The sequence below is a fragment of the Macrobrachium nipponense genome, chromosome 21 (assembly GCF_015104395.2).
Source record: "Macrobrachium nipponense isolate FS-2020 chromosome 21, ASM1510439v2, whole genome shotgun sequence".
In the NCBI taxonomy this organism is placed as follows: Eukaryota; Metazoa; Arthropoda; class Malacostraca; order Decapoda; family Palaemonidae; genus Macrobrachium; species Macrobrachium nipponense.
In genome coordinates this window covers 52,992,341-53,015,037 of record NC_087212.1, presented here as the reverse complement: position 1 = coordinate 53,015,037, position 22,697 = coordinate 52,992,341, and the positions used below count along the sequence as shown (strand labels likewise).

Below are 22,697 nucleotides of genomic sequence, written 5' to 3'. Positions count from 1 at the left end.
TATTTAAAAGTTTATAAAACGTAAATAAGGCTGGAACGCTGCATCTTCCTACTCACCTATGCAAGATACGACACGAGTTGACACTCGTTTGTAAAGCTTTAACATCCTATCAAATACAACAGTTTATGTTTGCCCGTAATATCCGTTGTTGTTCACATATGAAAAAAATTAAACTGTAAAACAATGACCTATAGTTCATTTACTAATATCAATAAGATATATATATATATATATATATATATATATATATATATATATATATATATATATATATATATATATATATATCAGCGTGAAGGTGGACCATTGGAAACGTAATTCATTTCAATTCTTTATTTCTTACGTTTCGTAATATCATTATTACATCTTCAGGGATTCTGTTAAAAAATAAATAAAATTACTTTAAAATTACTTAAAAATTACTTTAAAAATGACTCTAAAATTCAACATTTATAAATTAGCCCAACACAATTAAAAAAAACATACAGAAACGAAAAAAAAAATAAAAAAGACCAAAGACCGCTAACCAACCTTATGCCGAGAAGGCATAAGGTTGGTTAGCGGTCTTTGGTCTTTTTCTTTTTTTCTTTTTGTTTCTGTATGTTTTTTTTAATTGTGTTGTAATTTATAAATGTTGAATTTTAGAGTCATTTTTAAAGTAATTTTTAAGTAATTTTTAAAGTAATTTTATTAATGTTTAACAGATTCCCTTAAGATGTAATAATGATATTACGAAACGTAGGAAATAAAGAATTGAAATGAATTACAACGTTTCCAATGGTTCACCTTCATGCTGATGTGTCCTACTGGCCGTCGCCTTCCTCTGTCTCCTGATATATATATATATATATATATATATATATATATATATATATATATATATATATATATATATATCTTGCACTGCAAGATTGAGTAATTGTTTAAAAATAGCCCGATTAAAACCATGGAAATTTGTATTTTCATTAATACAAATTTTTAAACAATTACTCGATCTTGCAGTGCAAGATTCGATGTTTGTATTTAATCAGCGACTGAAGTAGAGAACGAGGATTGTTTACCTTCTTTAGATTTGAAAATCACCACAACTAACTCTGAGTTCTCCACGCCAGTCTATAGAAAACGTACTTTTACTGGACTGACTAACAATTATTATAGTTCGTATCAACAATCTTTTAAACTTAATACTATTCACACTTTGGTTAATAGAGCACTGAAATACGCTTCGTCTTGGCAACTATTTCACATGGAAATTACTTTTTTGTTAAGTTTCTTCAAATCTAATTCGTATCCACTCGAAATTGTTCAAACAACCATTAATAAGATACTTACGAAATTCTTACAGCCACCAATACCTAATTTTAATGTCCCTAAAAGACTATTTTATGTCACGATCCCTTATATATCCGACTTGAAATTTACATCAAGCCTCACACGAATCATTGAACATGAGATACCATGCCTTAAAGTTAAACTCATATCAAGTAATCCCTGCACAATTGGTTCCTTGTTTAGCTATAAAGATCGCCTTTAGCCTTTTATGCGATCCAACGTTATATATAAATTTACATGCCCTGGATGTTCGGGCTGATACGTCGGATCAACTCGCAGGCTGATAAGGGTCAGATATTGCTCTCACTTGGGCTTCAGCTTTCGCACTGGTCAGAGACTAAAACAACCTGAATTTTCCAACATCAGAAATCATGCCGTTCATTTCAAAACTGAAGTACAAAAAGAACAGTTTTCCATAATAGACCATGTCAAACCTCCTGACCATTTAACTACTCTTGATTCTTTATATATCAAGAGGCTTGTTCCCTCCCTTAACAGTAATACGTCCTCAGCAACTCTGTACCTGGCATAGTTGAAGTCATTACTTTTAACTTGTCTTAGTTCATTCAATCTTCTCTCCTCTTTTAACCTGTTTTTTACTTTGATCCTTTATGTAATTTCAAGACTATTTTTAATATATGTGAATTCGTGTTTTTTGCACTTTTATTATATGTTATTTATAAATGTCTTTATGTTCTTTCACAAGCTGATGATGTACAGAGAATTCATGTGCAAAACGTTTCTTGGAATAAACTTGTCAATTTTACTCCTTGTATCATGGATATCCCTTGGAGGTGTTATATGTGCATTTACTGACCTGCTATATATATCTATATATCTCTAATAATATATATATCTATCTATATATATATATATATAGATCTATATATACATATATAGATACATTATATCTTATATATATATACATATATATAAAATCCATATATATATATATATATATATATATCTATATATATATATATCTATATCATATAGTATATACATATATATATATATATATATATACATATATATATATATATATATATATATATATATACTATATATATATATATATATATATATATGTGTGTGTGTGTGTGTGTGTGTGTGTGTATATTATAATGCACAATATATATAATCATATATATCTTATATGATATATATATATATATATATATATATATATATATATATATATATATATATATATATATATATATTACCAGAAAAATTATTCAAGGCACTGTCATTCAATTTCGCTGCTGAACAATTGTGTCTTGATATACTGTACATACATACATACATACATATATACAGACAATTAACATATGTATATGTATACAAAATTCATTTTTAAAAGTTGCTCCACTGTTAGTTTGTATTTATTGTAATTATTAAAGATTTAACCGGCAAAAAATGTTATGCCCTCCCTCATATGGAGATATATACAATTAACCCTACTATTCATATCTACCAAATAATTTTGGTTTTCAGTTTTATGTATAAGAAAACTATTGAGATGACTTTGTCTGTCCGTCTGCACTTTTCCTGTCCGCCCTCAGATCTTAAAAGCTACTGAGGCTAAGGGGCTGCAAATTGCTATGTTGATCATCCACCCTCCAATCATCAAATATACCAAATTGCAACCCTCTTTCCTGAGTAGTTTTTATTTCATTTAAGGTTAGAATTAGCCATGATCGTGCGTCTGGCAACGATATAAGATGTGCCACCACCGGGCCGTGGCTGACAGTATCACGGTCCGCGGCTAATAAAGCATTACACCGAGACTACCGAAAAACAGATCTATTTTCGGTGGCCTTGATTATACGCTGTGCAGAAAACTCGATTGCGCCGGAGAAACTTCGGCGCATTTCGAACTTGTTATTACTTGACTGCAAATATGTGAAGTCGATATATACCATATCAGCTGACTGCGCCATCAGTAACAAATGAATCACCATAAATTCCTCAAATCATTGGGACAACAGCCTAAATAAGTAAAAAAAAAAAAAATAAAATTATCACACAAGGACACATTCCACGAAAAGTCATTACGTTTTGAAGATGACTTCATCTCATTTGGTTTAACTAAAATCATACTCAACATTATCATGAACTTCTAATGATCAAGTGACTTATGAAACATCAAAGACGTTCATAATCGTGTACGGCCAATGAACTCCGGCATAAGAAATACTATTTTACCTTCAGAATATTATTTTTCGTGATCTTTGGTCCAATCTCAACGCTGAACTATACAGATTTGATACAACATCAATCGTTCGCCAAGTCATCTCATAATCAAATTTCAATCCTATATTGAAACACAATGAAGAAAATAAGAGATCAAGACAAATATTGCACTGCAAACAATAAGAGAATCTTCTTTTTCTAACCAACGCTGTTACCTGAAATTGTGATATTGCAAAATCGTTAGTCCACAATACTTGTTCGCTATTTTTTCTGAAAGAAAACTAATAACAGAAATGAATAAATGGGAAATATCTATTTAAATAAGAAAAAAAACTCCCCTTTGAATGACGTCAATAGATAATAGTTTTTACCTATAAAAAGCTTCCGTTGACTAAAGGGCATGCAATGGATATTTTTACAAAAATATCGTGAGCTTATCTTTTTCGACGAATATCAGCTCCATGAAAAGTTACATGAAATATTTTTTCATTAATAGATCTAACAACTTTATTTTTTTTTTTTTACATAATATAAGGGCTGTATGTATCTACAGGTTTGGCTGTCAGTAAATGCACAAGTTGTACAGTTACATGATGTAGATCTATAGATGATAAAGATTTAAATTATATATACTAGAGAGAGAGAGAGAGAGAGAGAGAGAGAGAGAGAGAGAGAGAGAGAGAGAGAGAGAGGTGGAATAACATCATTGAAATATCAAGCCAATGAAACCTCTAAAATGTGTCGTATTCAAAGCGTGATGAAATTCTATAATTAACCTTGTTTACCTCAAGAGGAAAGCAGATGTTTTGCCCGTTTGGAAAGAAAAAGCTTATGAGAGAAATACTGCAAGAGGTTAAAAAAATTTTTTTTAACATAAAAAGCCACTAACTTATATATACGTATATATATAAGTCTATCACATTACCTCGTGATTCATATACATATATCGAACTACGTATGTATATATATATATATATATATATATATATATATATATATATATATATATATATATATATATCTGTGTGTGTGTGTGTGTGTGTGTGTGTGTGCGTTTGTGTGTGTGTGTGTGTGTTACGTTCCTGGACTTGGCAAGAATGGATATCCTGATTATGTGTAAAAGTGTATAAACACGATGTCTTAGGTTTGTGCATTAAATCTAAATGATTCGCATCACGAATTGTGTAGTTGAAATGTGTAATGCATTTGTGTAAGTTCTCTTTGACTTCTTCAAGGTGAATTATGTGTTTAACGTCATAACATGAAATGTATCGGTAGCTGACTAGATTTCATTTCTTATCTTTCCATAATGCATGTGTTGAGTAGATTTGAGTTCTTATTTTTAATCATTCACGTGTTTTTGTGCATGATTTTGATATTCTCTCTCTCTCTCTCTCTCTCTCTCTCTCCTCTCTCTCTCTCTCTCGTCTCTCTATCTGATCATATCTGATCATTTCTACTGTCCCACATGATTTCCCTTGTATGTTACCCAAATCTTAAAACATTTACTCTTAAAATTTAGGATCGTGTTTTCAATTACGAGTGAATTTTTTTCTATTTAGCTTAATAACATCATTTATGTGTAAGGTTTCAGGGTAGGTTTTAAAGATGAGCGATTCTCTATTCTAACCTGTCGTTACAAAAAGAACTTGAACAAATAACGTAGAGGTTGCTGTTACTGCATTCTAGTATCAATTTGTTACTACATTCAAGTATCAATGATTGTAGTACCTCTATAGGATCTTAATGGATGAAAGTTATAACAAATCCAACAAGCAACAAACACGATGACTCTGAAGCTCCGTTCCCTTTCCAGAGTTGCCAGGTGTGGCATTAATAAACAATATTTGTCCGATGATTTAAGAAAACTGTTACTTAAATTCTTTTTGAGTGTACAAAAAAAATAAATAAATAAAAATCAGCACATATCTTTTGTGTTGGTGTAGGGTTAATCAGGTGGTATTAACACGATTAACTATAATAAGGTATACGACCTGTGTTAACAGGATTAACTGTAATAAGGTACACGACCTCATCCTTGACAGAATCTGTCAACTTGAATTACCTGAATACATATGTGAATGTGGTAAGTAGTTTTGGACAGTCTGTAATACTGGAAATAGGACATAGGTCTGATGTAAAGGTTACAAAACGTAAAAGATAGATTTATAGACAGTCTTTTGAGGACGGGATGACAACTTACAGAGGAAGGAATAAGATGGGTTGATCCAAGGAATATATAAAAAAAAATGTCAACACTTTAAACGTAAAGTGAAGGGCACCGCAATAAACCAGAAAGCTAACAAATGTTTGAAAAGAAAACATGGTAAAATGTATAAAACAAATGAAAATGGGACTTCTTTTTATGTACATTTGATGAAAGTATTGTTATTCTTTTCACAGGAGGAATAATCTCTAACTGTAAAAGGAATTGATTCTAAAGCTAAGCATCAAAATTTATTCTCAATTATATATAAGAAAAAATTAACTTTCCATGGATTTAACAAGTATTGCAAAGACGTGTGAATTTAACAAGTGGTCACAAGAGTAGCGGTAGAGCCCAGGAAATTTACACTATTTAGTGGAATATACAAAATCAAAATGATTGCATTGAGGAGGCAGACTATAATCTAATACTATACTGAATTCTACTTTATAATAAACCATAGAGAGCTATTAAATCCATAACAAAAAACATTTATCGGTTTGTGCTTCCAAACTTCTAAAACAGCTAATTATAGTTACCATGAATTCCATTACTCCATTTGTTCGTCAAAAGCAGCCATACACACACACACACACACACACACACACACACACACACACACACATAAACAATAATTGTTCACGCTTCAAAAAAGCCGTCTTACTGGGTTGCAATACTTGTCAATTTTATTTGCTAAGAAAGCACAAACGGGCTAAAAAATAAACTCACATATTATTGCTTGACAGAAACATTCTCTCACTTTGAATAATTACCTCGATTTAGCCACTGCACATTTGATTTTGATGCCTGAATTCATATTTTCTTTTTAACCAGAAAATGCAAAATGCAATCAACACCATACACTCACAGGTATCATACATATACGAAAATGCGCAGGTTATGAAAATAATCCAGACAAAACACAAAAAAGTGATTAATTACATGTATGAAAATGTAAGGGGTAATAAAGGATGCAGACTAAAAAGAATTCAGTAATGCTAAAAAATTAATTAGTTATGTCAAAGGGACTAAACATATGGGGGAGGCTCGCTCTACGATTCTTTATCGACTAAAAAGTCAAAAGAAAATGCCACACTGATATGTCAGTGCTGGTGGAGCAGAATTACAAAACAAAATGACAAAATTTCGTTAAAAACAAAGGCCACATTCATTACTTCGTTAAAATCAGTGAAACTTTATATGCCATGCTGCCTATAAAAGACTGACGCAAAATGTCACTTGTATGATATAGCTGACAGCGATTAGAATTCATTATGATGAAAATGAAGCTTATTAGAGAATGGATATACGGGAAAGTGACGGGTGTTCTATAAAGTAGACAATAAACGACGTTAGGATTCATGTTTATTTGGTACCTATAGTCAAGGAGTAAGACAAATAGCCGACTTCTGTCAATGATTTACCTTATACAGTTAAATGGGAGAGAGGATAGAAAAGACTGAAACTATGAATGGTGAAAGAAAAGGAGTGGTTGACTCAGTCAGCCATTATAGTTCGACATTTTTAAACTGATAGATTGTTTACCTCCTTGACAAAAACCCAGTCGCCACTCTCTCTTAACCTTTAAATCGTCTCCTTCTTAAGTCATCAGCCATCTCCCAGCGTGGCAATATTTGGGACAGTACTTAATGAAACTGACCGTATAAATCCTAATCCGTAAATTCGATCCAAATTGTATTTGGTTATTACTTTTGAGACTATTTACTGTTATATTTATTATGACTTATACCTTTAAATTTTGGATATATTACGTATTTTATTTGAGCTTTTTCATTAAAAGTAACGAAAATCGTTAATTACCATTCATTATGTCTTATGACATTTTCTTATAATCTTGTCAGTAGGGTAACTTCTATTTATTCTTTTTTTATTATTTGAATTTTCCGTCTGCCATGATATCCATTTCCTAAACCTGTTTGTAATATATTGCATTTCATTGCTCTTTATTTAAGATTTTCCCCTCATTTTCATTCACCAAGTTATGATTTACTGAAATTTAATTTCTTTTTTCATAGTATATTTTGTCATTAAAACCACACAGTATTCTGTCTTATTCTCTCTTTACTACATTTTCATTGATCTCCATTTTATTTGGTTATTATTTTTAAGGCTGTAATATTCTCTTATGTTTTTTATAATTTATACCTTCTAAATTTTGCATATATTACATAGCATTTTATTTAAAAATATTTTTCACTTAAAGTAAAAAAAAATCTGGCATTACCATTCATTATTTTTTATGACATTTTCCTCTGAAAAATATACAACATACAGATATGAAAACATTAGAGTAAAAAAAAAGATTTATTATAACTCATAAATCTAATGCATGTAACAATTTTTACTTTTTATAAACTCATCATTGGGAGAAAAATAATTTATTTACAATATCACAGGAATTGTAATAATATGATTCTAATATGTATATTAGAATCTTCGTCGTCAGATAATCTTAGTTCAATAACAGATATCCTTTGCAGTGTCGCCTGTTTGCAAGTTTTCGGAATGCTTAACTGCATTTGCCCGTTTCACAGCGTGCTTTCTGTAGGAATGAATTACTTTCACTACGGACTATTTTTCTCGGTAACCTAAAGCAAGTCATTCTTTTTGGTGCTAAAGTTCTCAGCTAGACCAGGCGGTGGGGCTTATCCCAAGGGTAGCTTAGGAGATACATCCTTTAAACTTCATGGTTTAATAGGCTTGGCCCAGCTGCATATCGCCTGTCAAAGGTAACAAGAAAAGTGGCAACGTCTTTCGAAACAAATATCATGTTTATAAATGCGATTTCTCATTTTATTTATGAATAAAATTAGAATCACACTATGTGAACGCTTAAGTTCAACAAAAAATGCTAAAAACTTTAAACTACCCATTTATTGATAGATGTGTCATAAAGCAAGGTATTCAGAACTGGATACTGTTAGATGTGGTAACAGGGTTCTTACCCAAAGGAGAACACAATCTCACAGTTTAGATCCGTCGAACTATAGGTATCAAATGTAAAAGGTAATGGTAGAATGCGTGAAGAGAATTGTATACTAAGTAAGGCACAGGCAGCAGGAAGAAAGGGTTTATTAAAGTTAATGAGGACATTGTTGATCTAATTTTTATGAGAGTAGTGATGAGAATACGGTGACCGTTAATGCAGGAGCAAAAAATGATACTGTTAAGGTAATTTAATAATGTGTGGAGTAAAGATGAAATGTGAGAAACGATAAGACGCCACAAATATAGATGAGAAGTGATCTCAAATAGTGGGAGAAAACGTATTTTGTGGGGAATTAGCCTGAGAAAGAACATTGTAGTGTAAAATAGTCAAAAGAAATTATATTTCCAAAATCCAAGTTGTTTTAAGGGAAGAGAAACCTTGAAAATACCGAGGAGACGAGTGTCAAAATACTAACAACTGCAATGCTTTAGTAGTCTAGAAACAAGAGTGTTTGTAAAGTTAGGTGAATGGCACAAAGTGCTTAATGATGTTGACTTTACGTATGCTCGTGACACTTCCGAACAGGCGCCAAAATGAGTTTTCAGGCTAACGATTCTTTAATGCTGGTTGTCCTTCAAGTATCATTAAGCGGAAAACCGTGGCAGTGAGTGCTCTTTTAGTTTTATATAAAAAAACACGACTTAGGTTGACGCCTGATCTGGGTATATATACAGGCCAGTGTGCTCTCTCAAATCGCAATCCGCCCTAGCCTATTTACCAGGCACTATGCTCTATTGCTGTCTGGGCAGTTTACACTACTATACCGTCTGGGAACGGGACTCCGCATGGCGTCTGATCCTGACAGCCCCTTGAAGCGGTCACCCTGAAGTTACCCGAGTACTGCCCAAGGTGAAATCCTGAGTGCTCCCTTATTTCATTCCTTGGTGAAGAACTGTAAGTGACGAAGCCCTCCCTCTGACATTCTGGCACAACCCTACTCAAATCTCATCCACAGACTCAGGTTATGGGAATTGGAAGTTGGTTGTCGGCCCTCACTTACTGTTCCTTGCACTAATTCCTTGTTCTACCTGTTCTCCTATTCCCATGATCCTACTATCCTGTCTCCTTCAGAGGCCCCAGTGATTTTTGACTGTGCATTTGTGACATCTCTTAGTTTATTGTAAAAGATCTTTTGTTGGTCACTCTTACAGTAATCGAGTAATTTAGCATTCATTCAATAATTTGATGATTGCCATATTTTGCATTTTCCATTTAAGTCTTCTGTACCTCACCAGTGCCACTCAACGCATTAACTGCCAGTGCCATTCTTCGGGACAAGATTCCCAAGATCCTAGTAAGAGCAGTCGTTGCTTACAGTCCTCCACTTTAAGAGTTCTCTCGTTGATTTTTGCACCATATTTATTAATTAGATTTGGTGTTATGCTTGCAACTCAATGGCACATTTGCTCTTGATATTGTACATGACATTTAGTAGTGATACAGTGCCATGGAGTCAGTGAGAGCTCCTATAATTTTTTTGTTCTGATTATCTTAGTGAATTATATTTCAAGTGGACATAATGCATTTACCTTCAATCCTTTTGAAAGTATTTCCTTATAGTTTTACTAATGATACATACTTTTATCATCTATTCACATGAGGTAGGGCCCCCTTAGTCAGTTGTCGTTTCCATAGAATTTAAAGAAGAACCAAAATAATAATAATAATATATATATATATATATATATATATATATATATATTATATTATATTATATATAGTCCTCCTGGGCCTCTGCAAGAGTCATAGGGCAGGCGCTGTTCTCCTGTTTCTTTGGCCGACAGCCAGTGGGGGACAGGTCCTTATGCCTAAGACACGTGGCCAGTGTGTCGCTAGGCCCACTGTTTAACCGTGGCCAGAGAGCTGGTACTTAGACCATGCTATTCTCCTACTCACCATCGAGTTTTCAGACCACTAGGTTGGCGGGCCACCAGGTTTATACAATAGCGCCATATATATATATATATATATATATATATATATATATATATATATATATATATATATATATATATATAATATATGTATATATATATATATATATATATATATATATATATATATATATATATATATATATATACACAATCAAGACAGACAAAAATTTTTAATTGACAGTACAGGCCCACAAATATGCGAGCTAACTGTTAAAGAACAGGAGGCAATTAACGAATATATTTTCGTAGTTGAATAAACCGATAAAGTCTTTTTGCGCCCGTGTTTCTTCAGTACATGGCTATTATTGAGTGGAAAATACTAACAAAGCTAAAACATGTCCTAGAGGTGCTGATGTACAAAGAAATACGTAGAGAAGTAACAGACATAACGAAATAATGCATCCTTTTAACGCTGCAAATTATATAAAAAACCTACGAGATATTTCAAGAAGTGGGGATATGACTTGAGTGCATTAGTGCTTTTGTATATCCGAAGTCATGTTTTCGAAACCTTTTTAGACAGACAATTAGTGTGCTTTCCTGAGTCCATTATGATAATCTACTCACCGTTCAGAAAAATTTGGTCAAAATCTTAGTGCATAAATAATCACGCAGAATTATAATTCCATGTTTTATTTTTGTCTGGAATGAAAATAACCCCTGCACGCAAGAACATGTCGTTCATTAAACCCAGAACGAAAGTCATATTAAGAAAACTATTTACTTGACTTTAATCAACAACAATATCTCCTTTGGCTCAAGCAATTATTCAAAGTATTTTTCCACTGAAGACTGATTACCCAGTTCGAATAAACAGTATCCAAAATGACTTTAATATTTATGTTTTCTGAAGTAATTAACTAAGAAGATCCATGGTCCGCTCGCACCCTCCCTCCAATTAATCTATCATACTGTGAACAGGTACCAGAGTCAGATGGAAATTAAAGAAATGGACTGGAGCTAACATTCTCATCCCATAAGTCACGTAGACAACCGAAAACTAAGTTACCCCTCAGAGCCAATAAAGGTGTAAGCTTATATATATATATATATATATATATATATATATATATATATATATATATATATATATATATATATATCTCATAAATACATAAATACATGTGCCGTATGGTGTAGTTCCATTTTCCGAACAGTACAAAGCAAAATAAGCACGTTCCACTAGGAACCCACGTGCGTGTTTGTTGATAGTTGTCTGTGGGAGGTCGTGGCCAGAACGGAGAATAGTGTGTGATTAGCAACCATACAATTGAGTAGTGCTTTAAAGTTTGTGGACTCGCCCTCCGTAAGCCAACTAAATTTCATTTTTAAAGTTACAGAATTATGAAATAATATCATCAAGGTCTTCACGATTTAAGAAAGGATCTTTTTTCACAATATATACACACTATATACAATGTGAATCATTTATCCCTTTTGAAGTAGGAAAATGTGCTTCTGCTAGACGGATTTCTTCGCAGTAAAATACTAGAAATATTGGGACAGATTTCTAATTTAGTAAATCTATATAAACTCGAGAAGGATGAACTTTCACACCACTTCTTAAACACATTAAAACAAGAATTAATTCATCACGTCGTCTTTCATAAAATTGAATTCGTACAGGAACTTCCACTGGGCTTTTAATACCTGCAACACAAATAGTGCATGGTACTTGCTTCGCAAAGTTTTCGGTTATTCCGAACTACTTTGTGTTGTTGTTGTTGGGGTGGCCAAAGAGGTCTATGGAAGAGCCTAAAATGGTCTGAGAAAGGTGTTTCGTGTTGAATTAGAAGATACAGGAATTTTAAGATATGATATTTATGATTTATTTATTAGAAAGAAAATGTAAAAAATAAACAATGTGCATTATACACAGTACAGAAAAATAATTTTAATTTCTAATAAAATATGGCGCATTTATTTCAATTTTCCTTGGTGAAACAAGGGTCTATTTAAAAGTAGATTTTAGCACGTTTTAATTTGCTTTGTGTACTGAATTTAGGCTATGTTTCTGTTCAATTATTATAACTGAGAATATATGAGCATGTTTAATTTGTGTCCTTTTTGTTTGATCCTTGTTGTTAGCATAAGTAGTACTAAGTATGAATATTAATTTTGAAGACCACTTCATGTTAAGTTAGGAAGGGAAAACCTTGCACGGGTCCCGAATAAGCTGGAGGTCGCATCATGCCTTGTTGCATCCACACCCAGTTAACATGCCCAACTGCTACTCTGACCATCCGAAGTCTTTTATTACTTTCACTATTGCCTTAGTTTGTTTGACTTATAATAATGTTTTTAATGCAAATGTTTGTCTGACTTCCAGTTGAACTTTACATGCTTACTTGTTAGTAGTTTACTACTTTTCGATCTTTTTCAAATGCGGGCTTCCTCTACCGTTTCTTTATTTCTTCAGTGATTCGGATTTAATGACCCTTCAGGCACATTCCGTACGAATGCTTGCTCGTTTTGTAAAATGATAAAGATGTAAGGATAATGTACTACCTATGAGCTGAATTTATATGAATATACGCCAATAATACAAATAAAAAACAGACAAACACGGAGCTATGGTGAAGGATTTAAGTGCTTCATGAACAAATAACAGCCAAACCAGGTAACAACAATTTACAAAGGAAAATTTAACATATGAAATTAATGCATAATAGGCCACATATTTATTGCACAAAATAAGATTAGGATCAACTGCCATTAGCCAGTGGACCAACCTCGGAAAAATGCTGCAACTGATAAGCTTATCCTCTACTGGACCCTCAGGAATATCCAAAGGAATGGATTTCCTTCCGGGACTCTTCCATCCTTCTTACTTATCCGTTCGTGGACGCTGGCCCAATCTTTCCCTATTTTTCTGTGTAACCTTTAACAATAATTCTTCACGTTATAAGTTCTCTCGTCTTAGTCAAGCTTCGGTCTTTTTTCAATTAACGTTATTTCAATTACAATTAGTGTTAGTACTTCAACACTCGGCATATGAATGATTGATCTCGATAAATTGCTCAGCATCATAGTGAAACTGGCCCCATGTTCGCCCATTCATTTTCATGATAGCTGTGCAAATACAACTAAACACACCCGCTAAAAAACACAACCACAAACAAACACAGACACACATACGCGTACGCTCACAAACACACACAAACGCCAACTTGGCGATACGTGGCTTCAGAAGTTAGTATTGTGAGATGAAATTCTTAGTCATACGATTTTCGCTTTCTCGTTCTTTTGTGAATAGCACAAAAGAATAGTTGTTTTCCTCATGCTACAATGATAAATATATTCGTTACTCTTCGGCAGTATATACGTTTATACTTATGAGAACCTAAGCATGAAACACGATCTGAGGTAGAAATTCAAGCGCATAAAACTGATGATCCATCATAATATAAGAAGACCAATGCTACCTCTGAAAGCAGCTACCGTTGTTACGATCCCCAAATTATGGGACATAACTTTTGCAAACAAATACAGAGAACGAAAAGTTATATAAAGAAACTGCGGGAAACTTTGGCATTACTCAGGAAAAACTCTGGTTTACCAATATCGGAGAAGAAATTTTTCCTTTTCCAGTACATTTAGCAGAAATTTATTAATAGTTTTTATGAAAAAATGTCCAGGCAAGTTTTAAATGTCATACTTTGAAGACACAAACACAAATGCAACAGGAAAAAATGGAAGACCAGTTTCGTAAAAACTGAATGGTGTTAAAATCTGAGGCTAGATTCCAGAACTTAGTTTGAAAATTATATATATATATATATATATATATATATATATATATATATATATATATATATATATATATATACACACTGGAATAATTATCTGATATCTTAGTCTCCAGTTACCCAGAGGCTAATGCACCTACTTCACAAGCAATGCTAATGTGAGATTAATGATTTATTGTCGAGAGAGAGAGAGAAGAGAGAGAGAGAGAGAGAGAGAGAGAGAGAGAGAGAGGTTAACGTGCCATCGTTGCATCTTAAAGTTTCATTTTTTTTTATTTTAACTTTTTTTTTAATATATCCTTTCTGAAACGAAGCAAAATCTTTCGAGAGGCTTCTATGACTGAGTTCAGTCATTCTGCAGAAGAGTAAAATACGACATTCCAGTCTTACCCTTTATGAATTTGCTTTCATGATTAATTTTGTTCTTGCTTAAGTACATATATTAGATCCCGGGGTTAATGTATTAACACGAATTGCATTCAAAGTTGATTAATTTTCATGTTCAACCTAAGAGTATGTATTTTTAAGTATTATTCTGTGCTTTAATTCTGATTAAGTTTTGTATCAACTGTGTTGCTGTTTTTGTGAGAGCATTATTAGCTAGTGATAAATATTTAGAATAAATTGTTAAGTGTGACATCAAGTGATACTATTCAAAGACCTTGCTGGATCTGAAGTTGTATTATCAAGTCTCCTATGCTCATGACCCTTACTCCTACAGATAAAGAGAACACTACTTGTTACAGTACCCTGGAGTCTAAGGGGAGCACTGCTGACATCAGTGAAGGTACTTTACTGAGAGCTCATGAGATTTCTAATAAGAATTGTACTGCCCCTAAAAGGTACATTGCAATGATTGTGAATATTAACCAATCCCCATTGACGCGATAGGCGATAGGGGATGCGTAGTCTCGTACATCTTGAAATGAACCCACGTTGTAAAAGAAGGTAGAAAGACTTCATCTAATTATTCGTCATATGCACAAATACAGTCCTGACTGACAAGATAAATATATATATATATATATATATATATATATATATATATATATATATATATATATATATATATATATATATATATATATATATATATATATATATATATATATATATATATATATATATATATATATATATATGACATACGTACATGCAAATACATGCAGTTGTACCTCGGTGCTCAGGTGCTCTCAGTTCATACAATTCGGTCTCTGAACAATTTATCCGAGCAAAGACTTACTCCGCGAGTGAAAATTTACGTGGCCTTCGGAGAAAAGGTGACGACCACCCGGAGCACATATGGGATTAGATGTGTCTTGTCATGTAATTCCCAGCTGCAACCAAGGCTAAGCGCTTGCTTTACATGTAGCTGGTAATCAGTACACTATTCCACTGAACTGTCTACTGTTTCATTGTGTTATTTTTGGTGATTATACTGCGAATAAATCATCATAAGGTCTAGGAAGCATAAGGATAACAGCAAGCCAATAAGGGAAATTTACAGAAAAACGATAGTTTCAAAAGAAAATTATAACACTATACGATGGCTAAGGATTTCTGCATGACAAAAACTAGGATTTGCCATCAAAGCAAACATAAAAAGAGCCAGGTATTCTCATTAAACCCAATATAACACCAAAGCGTTTCGCCATCAAAGTTATTAACATTCATTTCATGTGGTGACAAATTAAATTTCCGGAATATTACACGAATCCTTCTTACGGAAAAGGAAAAGTGATCCAGATAACCTCGCAAATTGTATTTCCATGAGGTAATGAACACATGTTTTGTTATGTGACAAATTCGCAGAAAAAATAATTCCTTAAATTTCCCCTTCTCAGGAAGAATAGTAATTTTACCTCCAAAAAAACACATACTTTACAGTATCAAATTCTAGACTGGGCAAATCCATCACAGTTAACTGTCCAATCACACTACTAATAATTTTTCTCAAGTAATTATATTATACTTTACCAAAACATCAATTTCAGAATGCTTTACTTCTTTTAAATCATATTGAACCCATCGCCTTTAGAAAATGTATTCTCAAAAGTAATTTCTAGCACGTCTATAGCAAATAATAGATTAGATCTATTTTTGATAGCGAAAAGGAATGGGCTTTAGGAAATCTAAAAATTGAAATTCTTCCAACAGATGCTCTCTGAAAGGCAACACACAGAAAAATCTACAGTCTTTTATCCTTACCTTTTTTTTTTATTTCCATTATGTATAGAAATCGAAGCAAAGAAGGGTCTCAATGCCATGCCAGAAAGGCTATTCATTTTCTTAAGAAAAATATACATGCCCTAAGGGTAAGGGAGGATGAGCGCCATAGACCTCATTTTTTTCAAGTAGTATACATCCCTTTTCAAGAAGCATTAATGTACATTTACAAATTTCCTTCATTTCTTAAAAATCCCATCCTGAGTTCTTTTCGACCTGCCGAATTCGTTATCAATAAATACATTTATAATCTTTGTAAAAGCAGTAGATTTATCTCAGGACAATAAATTCATGTTTTGAGTGAGAGACGGATAAAAGCGGGGAGGAGAGGGGGGCGGTGGGGGGTTGGGGGGGGGTGGGGAAAGAGAGATTTGTTTATATCAAGTTGACGTCCCAGCAGCAATAATCATCGGCGCAGATAAGAGAGACAGAGTATGTTTGCGTTTGTATGTGTATGTATGTGTGTGTTTGTAAATAAAGGATAGGTCTGTAAAATAACTGCTCTATTTTTTCTTTCATAATTGGAAGCCTGAGCAAAACTTCATGATTCGCAGTGGAATGCTTAAAACTATTAAAGACAGACAGTACTGCTCAGTATGACCAAGAAGAATGAACTTTATGCTATCAAAATTGAACTCGTTTCAGGAGGCAAACATCTATCTTATCACGATTAAAGAGCCAAAAAACATGCTGAACGAACTTATGAACTAATCACACTTCTACACAGGATACTGCTTAGCCGAAGCAACTGTAGTTAGTTGCACGTGTTTAGTATATAAACGTTTACCTTTTAACAACATTAAAGACAGCTAAACCACTCTAGTCAGTAAAGTAGCATCTAAACTAGTATAGAATTTACTTTATAAAACCTCACAACAGAAACTACGATAACTTGAAGTCAGAACTTGGAGAAGAAAGCCATCAAGATATCACTGTAATTAGAAATTCGATTTTTCCAGCTTATACAGTCAATATCAAAATCGTTACAAGCACAACAAACAACAAATGTTAGCCGGTCAGTCCTTCTGCAATCTCATGTCGTCAGTGACTTGTTCCGTTGCGAAGTGTGATAACGTTTTACTTTCCCCAGTATCAGGCAATGGACCATCCTTTTAAAAGTAAGATTAATGAACCATGTCGGTCATTTGTATGTCGTCCTTTGAAATCTAAATCAAATTCTAGTAGGAGATGCAACTTTACCTCAAATTTTACGGGGACGATTCTTTCTGGCACCGTTCCCTGAGTATTTGCATGAAACGGCGGATATTGTGGAAGTTTTCTTAGCGTAATGATTATATATATATATATATATATATATATATATATATATATATATATATATATATATATATATATATATATATATATATATCCAGGAAGGAAAAATAGACAACGGAGTTCCTGCATTTTCCTTCGTGGCTTATACCTTTATTTATGGATTTATCACGTTCCAAACTTTCGTGATTCAGTTATACATACATACATACACACACACACACACGCACACACACATATATACATACATATATTATACATATATAATATATATATATATATAATATATATATATATATATATATATATATATATAAGGTTATATTCCATAGGGAAAAGAAAAGCTGAAATTCCTTTTAGCTCAACAGTATATCTATCTCCGTGAAAAAGGTAGACTAAAACTTCATATACTATATATATATATATATATATATATATATATATATATATATATATATCTATATCTATATATCTATATATATATATATATATATATATATATATATATATATATATATGTGTGTGTGTGTGTGTGTATGTATAACTGAGTCACGAAAGTTTGGAACGTGATAAATCCATAAATAAAGGTATAAGCCACGAAGGAAAATGCAGAAACTCCGTTGTCTATTTTTCCTTCCTGGAAATATATATATATATATATATATATATATATATATATATATATATATATATATATATATATATATATAATAATCATTACGCTGAGAAAACTTTCACAACATTCGCCGTTTCATGCAAATACTCATGCAAATACTCAGAGAACGGTGCCAGAAAGCTATTCACAGTCCAGCAGTTTATGATAGTTGTGTCTTTATTTTTAGGAACCATCTCTCTATTATAGTAAAAGGCTTTATTCATATGTATATATATATATATATATATATATATATATATAATATATATATATATATATGAATAAAGCCTTTTACTATAATAGAGAGATGGTTCCTAAGACACAAAGACACAACTATCATAAACTGCTGGACTGTGGATAGCTTCCACAACATTAGTCGTTTGGAAGATCCACACAAAAGGTTAACCAGGAGCTCTTTCCGTTTCCTTACACATCTAAAAACATTTTCTTGCTTCCTGTATGTTGAGGTCCTTCCTTGACAAAACCTACTTCATACTTTCTAGATCTTCCTCTCCTCTTGCCCAGTACCTCAGAATTATTTACCAACCTAGCATCCCTCATTTTATCAACATGACTGAGCTTTCTCATAATATGCTGATCCATTATTCCTTCTGTCCTAACTTTTAACCAATTCTGCATGCCTCCTCATTTCTCGTCATTTCAGTTTATATGCTACGCATATAAACTCATTACATATCTACAGGTTTTAACATTATTTTTTTCACTTGCATTTAACATCCATATATGCTTCACTAACATACGAGAGGGCTGACTCAGCAGTCTCTTCCTACAGTCCTACCTTGGTTTCCATAGACATTTCAATTCATCAATCTAAATATCCTGCCTCCTTTCAATTGGGTCATATATTATGTGACTTTTGTCCTACCATTATGTATCATATTTACTCCCAATTACTTGTATGAGCCAACTGTTTCCATTCTGTTAGCAACACTTTTTGCTTCATCTTCCTGGATTTCATTTATCATCTTAACCTTTTTCCAGCTTACTTACAGCTGCATCTTATGTTCTTTGTCTCACTTCTAGCAACACATCTTACATAAAATTATTGAAAAGCCACAGACATATGACACATACTTGTCAGAGACCCACTATTACACTAATCATTCATTCTCCTGCTTATATACTCTAGCAAATTTTTCACTTTCATTATAAAAGCATTTATCTGCTTTCAGTAAATTATTATATAACTTCGACATGCTACACATCGCCCCTATATTCTATATTCTTCAAACTGTTCACTGAAACTTATAAGAAGGTATACAAGTTAGTTTCAAAGCCTACAGGACTGCATTAGATTTAGACATCATCTTTCATTTTACATGTTTTATCTTGATAGTGGTCATCAACCTTTCTGATTTTCTACTTTGTAGAAACACTTTTTACTCCTTAATTTCCTCATCCCTTTCTTCCCTCATTTTCAGTATTTACTATCAGCCTATCCTTTTCTCGCTATTACATCCATCAACTAGCTCTTCATTATACTCTATACAGATGCAGAACTTTGCAAATTTCTTTCCTCACAATTTTCCCTTTCCCAAGAACACTTGAATATTCTTCTTTGGATGTCAAGCGTCTTCAATAATCAAACATCATATTTCCACAACACCCTCTTAATATTTAGCCCCAGCAAGCCCATTCCTTCCAACATCACCATGTCTTTCTCTGTCACCTAACTATGCACTTCGAATCAGACTCTCACAAAATGATTCCATTTTACTCCCACGCTTTTCCATTTGTAGTATTTAACCTGTCCTCAAATCTTCCTAGCACTACATGCTGTACCCCTTTCTGGCTTTACTCTTTTCAGTTACTCAAACACAATCACCATCTTTCCCATTTCTATGTGCACTGCCCTTTCACTTTTGTCCCATAAAATATCAAAACATCAAGCTTTCTCTACACAAACAAATCAATTGTAACAGACTGTAATCTTTAATTCTTCTGAACTACATCCACATACACTAAAAACCTAAAAGATTTGTTACGCTATTGTTTCATTGTATTTTTGGAACGGAACTTCAAATGTCACTGCCTGTCCATTTGCTGATTCACACACCCCAGAATGGCAGGAACACTTTCATTTTCTTTTTCTGATGCCACAAAGTAGTTGACAGCTTCACGAGAGGAAGTTTATAAGCCATTCAGAAGCATTTCCTCCCTGTACTAGGTACTCCTATCCTTTAAGATACACTAAATCTTTAGACAAAACATTCTTTATCCAACGCCAGCAATGTCCAGGTTTTATCACTTACTTCCACTTAGTTTATATCACTTACTCCCACTTAAGTAGCGGCCCTCAGTAAAAATACTGACCTGACATGTTGTCTTTGGCCTCTGGAGGAAAAGGCTCAAACAGGTATTTATGCTGTAAACTTTAATTGACTGACGCATACACACATACACACGCACACAATATATATATATATATATATATATATATATATATATATATATATATATATATATGTGTGTGTGTGTGTGTGTGTGCGTGTGTGTATGTGTGTGTTTGCATATATATGTATATATGCACATATATATGCATATAAAATATATATATATATATATATATATATATATATATATACATAAATCTAAATCTAAAAAAAGTTCAAACTTTACCTAAACCATAGCATTTTCCAAAATCTACTAACATTAAAAGTCTTAGCTTATACGCTAATATGTTAGGTTTCACGATTTCTTCCCCTACAGCACCCCAATTTATTGGCGATGCATCCTAATGTTACCACTCTCATTCTCCAGCAATGCGTGACACTAAAACAAGTACCGCGTCCCAAGAAGAATTATATAAAAGTAATTCCTATTCCAAACAAAATCTCAGGGATGATAATAAAATGGGAAATAGAAACAACCAAGTTAACTCTAATGCTTTTCGAGCTCCCTGAAATTGCTTTCCCCTCCAACTGATTCGTTCGTTTTAATCAAGGTTTTATAAGAAAATCATTGATCACACATAATTCATACACACACACACATATACATAACAGAAAAAGCAATAGAATTTCTCGCCAACAAAATGCGGTTAGGTAGTGTACTTAAAGAAATATACCAACAAAGACAGTAAATACTATACACGCCTTAGACACTGAATACAAATACTATATTCACAAATCCTGACATTAATATATTGGGTTATAATATATTTAGTTCAAAACTCCACGTTTAGAAATTGTTTTTCAAAGATAACTGGCTAATGGCTCTGAAGGTTTCAATACTATCCTTTGGCAATCGTTCACTCAACAGTGGATTGAATTTCGTTGACAGTAATTACGCGCAAGACATAGTCCAAATACACGAACACCGTCAAGTTTAGTTAGTTTTTAAAACTGTTTCAGACGGCATGCTACATCAGATAATATTTGGCTACTGAAATAATACTGGAAACTTTTTCCTGCACGTTTCATTTTACTATTTGCGCAAAATCAGACACACGGTGGCCGTTGCTACAGTACTCCAGTTCTCCATTCATACTATTTATCACCTACCATTCCTTAAGCTTTACACTATTGCACAACAATTAACTGAACATGTTCATGGCGTATCTTATATATATTTGAGAAAGAATCTGTGTTAGCCTATCTTCTCTCAAACAGCTTTCGCAAGAAATCTGGTAATGTACGTTAGTTGGCATGGGCAATTCCTTAAAAGGCCAAAATACCTAGAAGATTCCCAAGGATCTGTGAAATGGGGATGCTATGACCTTGCACGTTCCCTACTTGGCGTAAAAGAAATAAATTCTTTCCCCATATCTCATAAATTGCGGTACTAATGGGGAACATGCAAGGGGGGGGGGGGGGGGGTGAACTTCAAAAAACCGCTTGCGTCTTACTTGTAGTAAAGATTCGATGTATGTATCTCTAGACCCTTTTAAAACATTGTTATTAATTAGATGTATGGCAGTGCTTCTCAACAGAGATGACTCCCACAATTTGGGTATTAGATATTTGTAATTATAGGCAAGCTGAAAAATTCGTCGATTTCATAAGTGGTCGGTCTACTTCCCAGCGCACTATCTAGCACTCATTTTTAAAGATTACAGAAACCGAAAGATTGGTTACTATGTTAAAAAAAA

At 33.0% G+C, this 22,697-nt stretch overlaps 1 protein-coding gene across 1 annotated transcript in view; it reads right to left on the bottom strand.

Annotated features, from left to right (window-relative positions):
• LOC135197478 (G-protein coupled receptor GRL101-like) overlaps positions 1-22,697 on the bottom strand; it is a 367,490-nt gene that overhangs the window by 328,211 nt on the left and 16,582 nt on the right. The gene's annotated exons all lie outside the window — the stretch shown is intronic.